Genomic DNA, 7,321 nt, shown 5'->3' on the forward strand with positions numbered 1-7,321 from the left:
ATTGTGACTCTACAAAAGTGAAAAGGATATTCATACCTATCTAGCCTGGCGATGTCTACCCTTTTGGAGTATAAAGATTCTTTTTTTTATAATTTATTTATTTATTTCAGGATTCTTTCTAAACATAAATACAAATAATTACTAGATTTTCATATGAGAGTAAGTGTACTTTTATATTGACAGAGAAAATGCAAAAGGAGAAAAAGAGAAAACCAGAAACTAATATCTCTCATGAACATAGAAACAAAAATCCTGAATACAATACTGGCAAATAACATACAGCAATGTTTAAAAAGAGTTATGCACCATGACCAAGTAGGGTTTATTCCCAAAATACATGACTGGATCAGCATTCAAAAATCAATCAATGTAATCTACCATATTAACAGGCTAGTAAAAAGATATCATAGGATCATAATTGACGTAGAAGAATCATTTGGCAAAATCCAAAACCCATTCATGATTAAAAACTCGCAGCAAACTAGGAATAAAAAGAAACTTCCTCAACTTGATAAATAGCATCTACAAAAATCCCTACAGCTAACATCATGCTTAATAGTGAAAGAGGAATGCTTTTCCCCTTAGATCAGGAAAAAGGCAAGGATGTCTGCTCTTATTCAACACAGTATGCAAGTCCTAGCCACTGCAACAAAGCAAGAAAAAGAAATAAAAAGCATAAGATCAGAAAGGGAGGATAAAACCATATATGCAGCTGATATGATTGTCTATATAGAAAATCCCAAGGAATCTACAAAAAACTCCTTGAACTAATAAGAGATTTTAGCAAGATCATAGCAAACAAGATCAATACACAAAATATGAAATGAAAAAATGTAACAGTGAATCAGTTACACATTTAAATGATTTGTATTTTATTAATCACAGCACAATTTACATGCATTAAAACTGGTAATACACAAAGCGAGACGTGTAATTTGTTCAGTCTACACACAATGCTATTTCAAATTGAACTTGATCATTGAAGAGGCTTCAGAGCACCCCACATCAAATTATGGGGCTTGTCCATACCCCTAAAATAAGAGTCTTGGCCGTGGTGACAGGACTTTGGAATGTCAGAGCCTGGACCCCAGATTCATCCAGTCTAGTCTCCCCTTTCTTTCATGTTTCTTTTTCAGTTTCTTGTCATGATCATAATTTTGAGGGACACTGAGGTGAAATCTATCTCGAGTCCAATAATGCTTTTTAACATTGTCTGCTGTATAGTAAATCCTTGTGCCCAAATCTGAGGTGCCGCAGAGGGTTGCACAATACCTCAATATTCCTTTCCACTTTCTGACCTGTTTATTATTTTATTTAGTAAGAGGAAGCTCCATACTTTCTTTTGGTATAAATACACACATTTGATATGATTTTCCTTATACATATAAGAGAAAAGATCTTGATCTGTAGGAGTTGTCATTTTATTGTCAAGATAATTTTTAAAATAAACACAGAAATTACTATAATGATGATGTATGATGTATATAACAGTAGTTCATTACACTTCCTTTCAGCAAAAAATATCGAAAAAATTAATAGATTTGGTAGTTAAGAGAAAATTATATCTTTAATAAAAGCCAGTTTTGTAGCGGTTAAGTGCACGCGCTCCACTGCTGGAGGCCCGGGTTTGGATCCCAGGCACGCACCAATGCACGGCTTGTAGGGCCATGCTGTGGGGGCGTCCCACATAAAGTAGAGGAAGATGGGCACAGATGTTAGCCCAGGGCCAGTCTTCCTCAGCAAAAAGAGGAGGATTGGCATGGATGTTAGCTCAGGGCTGATCTTCCTCACACACACACACAAAAAGCCATTTTAAAATGCATATTCTAATATCATTTTCTCTAGTACAGATACTATTCAATGACATAGTAAAATATCATTTAAAAATGGAAAAAACATAACCATCATCACAATGAAAAGGCAACCTACCGAATGAGAGAAGATAGTTGAAATTACGTATCTGACAAGAGGTTAATGTCCAAGATATATAAAGAACTCATACAACTCAACAACAAAAATACAAACAACTTGATTAAAAAATGGGCAGAAGATATGAATAGATAATTTTCCAAAGAAGATATACAGATGGCCAACAGGCACATGAAAAGATGTTCAACATCACTAATGATTAGGGACATGCAAATCAAAACCACTATGAGATATCACCTCATACCTGTTAGAATGGCTAACATCAAAATGATAAGAAATAACAAATGTTGGAGAGAATTCGGAGAAAAGGGAACACTCATTCACTGCTGCTGGGAATGTAAGCTAGAACAACCACTGTGGAAAACAGTATGGAGATTCCTCAAAAAATTAAGAATAGAACTACTATATGATCCAGCTATTCCACTTCTGAGTATTTATCCAAAGAACACAGCAACATTAAATTGAAAAGATATTTGCACCCCTATGTTCATTGCAGCATTATTCACAATACCTAAGATATGGAAGCAACCTAAGTGTCCATCAATGGATAAATGGGTAAAGAAGTTGTATGGTATACACACACACACACACACACACACACACACACACAATGGAATACTACTCAGCCATAAAAAAAGATGAAAATTGCCAACATTTGCCACAGTGTAGATGGACCTGGAGGGTATTATGGTAAGTGAAATCAGTCAGACTGAGAAAGACAAATACTGTATGATTTCACTCATATGTGGAATCTAAAAAAAACAAAACAAATAAACCAAACAAAACGAAACAAAAGCAAACTCATAGATACACAGAACAGATTGATGGTTACCAGAGGGGAAGGGGGTTTTGGGGAGGGTGAAATGGATGAAGGGGGTAAATTGTATAGTGATGGATGGTGAGTAGACTTATGGTGGTGATCACTTTGTAGTGTATACAAAAACTGAATTATAATGTTGTACATCTAAAACATATAAATTATATACCAACATTACCGCAATAAAAAAACTAGAAAAAAAATTCCAGTGCTAATGAAATCCTGTAAATACTTAAACATGGGACTATAAGGAGTTAAATAGTATATTTAGGAGCATTCGTTGATGAGATGGTGTTCCAACATGGTGTGTCTTCTCTATTCTATTCTTCTGGTATCGCACCCTTTTACCCCACTGGCCTGTGTCAGCTGCGTCTCCCAGGACCTCACTGGGTTCTTTTGGTCAGTTGTCCTCTGTCTTAGTCCATTCAGGCTGCCATAACAGAACACCATAGACCGGGGGCTTATAAACAATAGACGCTTTTTTCTCTTGGTTCTGGAGGCTGGATCAAGGTGTTGACAGATTCGGCGTCTAATGAGGGACAACTTCCTGGTCTTCTCGCTGTGTTGTGACATGATAGAAGGGATGAGGGAGCTCTCTGGGGCCTCTTTTGTAAGGGCACTAATCCCATTTATAAGGACTCAGCCTTCATGATCTATTCACTTCCCAAAGGCCTCACCTCCACATACGATCACATTGGGGCTTAGGTTTCAAGAAATTAATCTGGGGGGACACAGATATGCAGTCTGTAGCACCCTCCTTTATCATGGAGCCTGTCCTATCACGGTTTTGCACTCACCCCCTTGAAGTTGCCCAGATGCGATTTGCCTGCTCCTCTGTCCTGCATCCCCAGGCTCGAGGCCCAGCACAACATCTGGGTGAATTCATAACCCTCACTATGCTCATCTAAGACGCTCATCTAAGATGCTGATGGGACGAGAGAGAAGAGAATCTTTCCTCTACCTCCCCACACTTGATATCTACAGCCTCGTTTATAGAATTGGTAGATTTGGGATGGATGCAGGGAGCTAATGCTCCTTGCTTTGTTCCTAACCCAGTAGTAATTATGACACTGGGGCTCCCAAAGGCAGCGAAGGGAGACGGGCTGTTTCTGAGGGTGGTAAGTCCTCTGCTCTGCAAGCATCTTTGGTCCAGGGACATTCTTCTCCAGCAGGGATGTTACTTCCAACTCTAAAATTCTGTGACTCTACCTTCTTGAGGGCCAGGCCAGAGATGTCGTGTTCATAAGATAATCTTGTGTAGGTGATTATCTTTTTTGATGCATAAAGCTCTGCTGAGGAGTATATTATTAAGTTTTAAAGTTCTCATTTAAAAAACTTAAATTGGTGCACTTAAAGCTGTTCATTGTCTTTTATGCTATTATGTAAAATGCGATTTGAGCATGTTTGTCTTTACGGGGCTAACTGTGGGAGGAGAAAATGCTTGTAGACACTTGAAATAAAGGTATTGATACATATAAATGCCATTCTACCCTCCAAAGTCTAACACAATTACAGGATGTGTATTATAGACTCTTGTCTAGACATAATTTCTGATGAGTGTCTCTTAAGAAATTACATCATTCAGAGAAGTTGGGAGAGAATGGTTGAAATTCCAGGAATTTGTTTCTAGGTGCAAACTCCCGGGGTCGTTCTTCAAGCCTGTGGCAGGCAGCTCTCTCCGTCTTAAGCTGTGTTTTATCTGGCGTGGCAGGCGTGTGAACTGGTGGCTCCTCAGTGGAGGGTGTGGTGCCCAGAGCGTTATTTCACTCACAACTGCTCTGTGGAGCCGAGGTCGTGCTTGGTCCACAAGTGAGAACCGGAGCCCTGGAGTGCTCGGCTGGAGGGCAGGATGGGGACTCAGATCCTCCTCTTCTTCCCCTGCCCAGTGGCCTCGGTGAGCTTAGCTTTCCTTGTTTGTAATGTGGGGATAATGTGGGGATATTGATTCCTGTGTTATAGGGCTGTTGTGGGGACTTCATGAAAGGCCCAAGCAGAGCTATTCCACAGTGTCAGGTGTGAGCGAGCCTGTCTGAGAGGTAGAGATCTCTGAATCCTGCTAGCCACGTCATGAGCAACAGAAGCTTACTGTAACACTTTCCCTCACCCAGACCCCACCCGTCCCCTCTTCAACATCCCCACCTCAAAGCAGTTTCCTTCGCCCTTTGGAGATCAGGTGGAATATTTGGAATGTTGACGCGTAAGTGTTAGGGAGTGGGTTGACATAGAGGATCACGTAGGACTTAGTTCTGTAAGGATGGTCGTTTGCACGGTCTGGGCTGCCCTGTGGGCTCCTCCTTTATTTTAGAGATCAAAATGTAAATGATTCAATGAAGGACGTGTGAAGATACTGGAGGCCCAGAGCAGTAGTGCAGGTCTCTGAATTATGGCACAAGGCCACTTTTTAACAAGCAATGCTGACGCACTGTGTGTGCATCGACAGAGGGGATGCCCACGGGGCAACAGGAGGAATCGAAGGCAAATGAGAGAGAGAAAAAAGTGATTGCCACACGGCCAAACCCACAACATTATATTAGAGAATTGTTTAGGTTTCAAGCCGTAGAAACTCAACTTCCTTAAGTAGAGGATGATGATGATGATAGTAATAAAATAAAATACTAAAACGCAGCATTTTCACCATCAGGCGCCTGGAAGTGGGGGGTGAGAGTGGCTGTATGTAGAGGATTAAGAATGATGTCGTCTGGCTCTGTCCCTCTTTCTTCACGCTACGTATCTCTGCTTTGCTTCCTTCTCAAGATAAGTCTTTGTCTCTGTGATGAGCAAGACGGTTGCCGTCAGTCCTAGACTTGTGTTTTCTAACAGCCATGTCAGAGACGCCCCAGAGGGGACACACAGTGGCTCTGTTTCAACACGTGTTTGGAGGGATGGGTTACTCCAAGGACCCTGCAGCCCAGGGACAACAGGATCGGTTTCCCCATTGGAACCACAGGAAGGGGGAGGGCACTGCCCCAGGGGAAAATCGGATGGTAGTATAAGAAGAGAATTAGGAAGATTCTGATTTAAGGCGTTTTGCTACGGTGTTTTCCCCCCTTACTGAATAAATGGCCTTAAAAATAGCAGTAGCACCATCTTTTTCAACGTCCCACTGAGATATGTTCTTGAAACCAATAAAGCAGATTTGGAACCCAAATAGGCCCCAGTCTATTAGCAGACATATGCTGTCTTGCTAAACGAAAGTAAGTGGCTGAGAGAAGCCTTGGGAAATATTTTATTCTAGTTCCTACTTGCATATATAGACAGTGTAAGGCAGATACAATTTTATCTCAATATAAACTCCAATAACCAACTGCAAAACCTCAGGGTTGGACATTAGGATCATCTGGTCAGGTTTCCTTACGTCTTAGAGTTAGGATATTGAAACCCTGAAGTATCAACTATTTTGCTCAAAGACATTCAGCTAATTCCTTCTGGCTGTTTGTGAAGGATCAGGCAAAATGCTGGTTGCTATGGTTGGAGTGAGGAATGAACGTGCATGATTTCCGCCCTCCTGAGCTAACAGCCCGGCAGGAACGCCACATCTGGATCAAGCAGGTGCAGTGCAGCGAGCATCTCATGGAGGATGTGGGGGCCTGCAGGGTCAGGGATAGTGTGATGCAGCCTGGTCTGGAGAGACAGGGAGCCCTTCCTACTGAGAGGGAGCAGGCGCCCAGTGTGGGAAGGTGAGAAGAGCCTTCACAGGTGAGAGAAAGGCTTGTGCAGAGACCAGCAGGTGGTCAACCGATGCTTCCTGAAGCAGCACACGATCGCCGGGTCAGGACAGTGTGGCTAGAACACTGACAACAAGAGGCGGCACGGCGAGAAGTGGACCAGCTGAGGACGCAGACCAGCTCGGGCAGGATTTGTCCGCCAGGATGAGCGCTTTGGACTTTATCTTTCTCTGTTTTTGCTTTCTGGAGTTTTTTTGGCATGTAAAATGTGTGTGTTTGTTCTTTCAGAGTTAAAGCTGGGTTTTAAATCATGCTGCACAGCTCTCATCAGACTGACCTCTGTCTCACCACATCAGATTGGCTTCAGCAGCCAACACTTCATTGAATCCAAAAGGAAAAAACTGTGTTAATTTTGAAGAAAAAGTCCATGTCTGGGAACAATTAACATTAGTGTGCAATTTAAAACAAAATGAGAGATAATGTCTCACTTCGCTTTCCATACCCTTCTCATACAGAACCAGGAGTGTGACTCAGGAGAGCCAGGCAGGCACTGGCACTGCTGGATGCCACACACACACATGCACACAAAACTAAATGAGAGCTGGTAGAGGTGGGATGGGGTGGGAAGAGTCCAGAAAGGAGCGGATTGAGGAGGGGGTGGGAGGTGAGGAAATGGCTGCAGTAGATGCGGAGGTAACAGACCACTTCATCTTCTCATGCTGGCAGAGGTGGTGGGGCACATGTCCCCTTGCTGATGGGTGGGCCACATGACGAACCTTGTCACTGGGCTGTGGCTGCAGCTTAGAAGGGCCAGCAGGTGGCCTTCTGCGAGGAGGCCGTGTGCCCAGGTGGTGTGGCTGCGAGAACCTGGAGTCTTTCCTGGCCTGGGTGACTGGATTCCCCTGAGGAC

Source organism: Diceros bicornis, chromosome 16, assembly GCF_020826845.1.
Source record: "Diceros bicornis minor isolate mBicDic1 chromosome 16, mDicBic1.mat.cur, whole genome shotgun sequence".
NCBI classification, from domain to species: domain Eukaryota; kingdom Metazoa; phylum Chordata; class Mammalia; order Perissodactyla; family Rhinocerotidae; genus Diceros; species Diceros bicornis.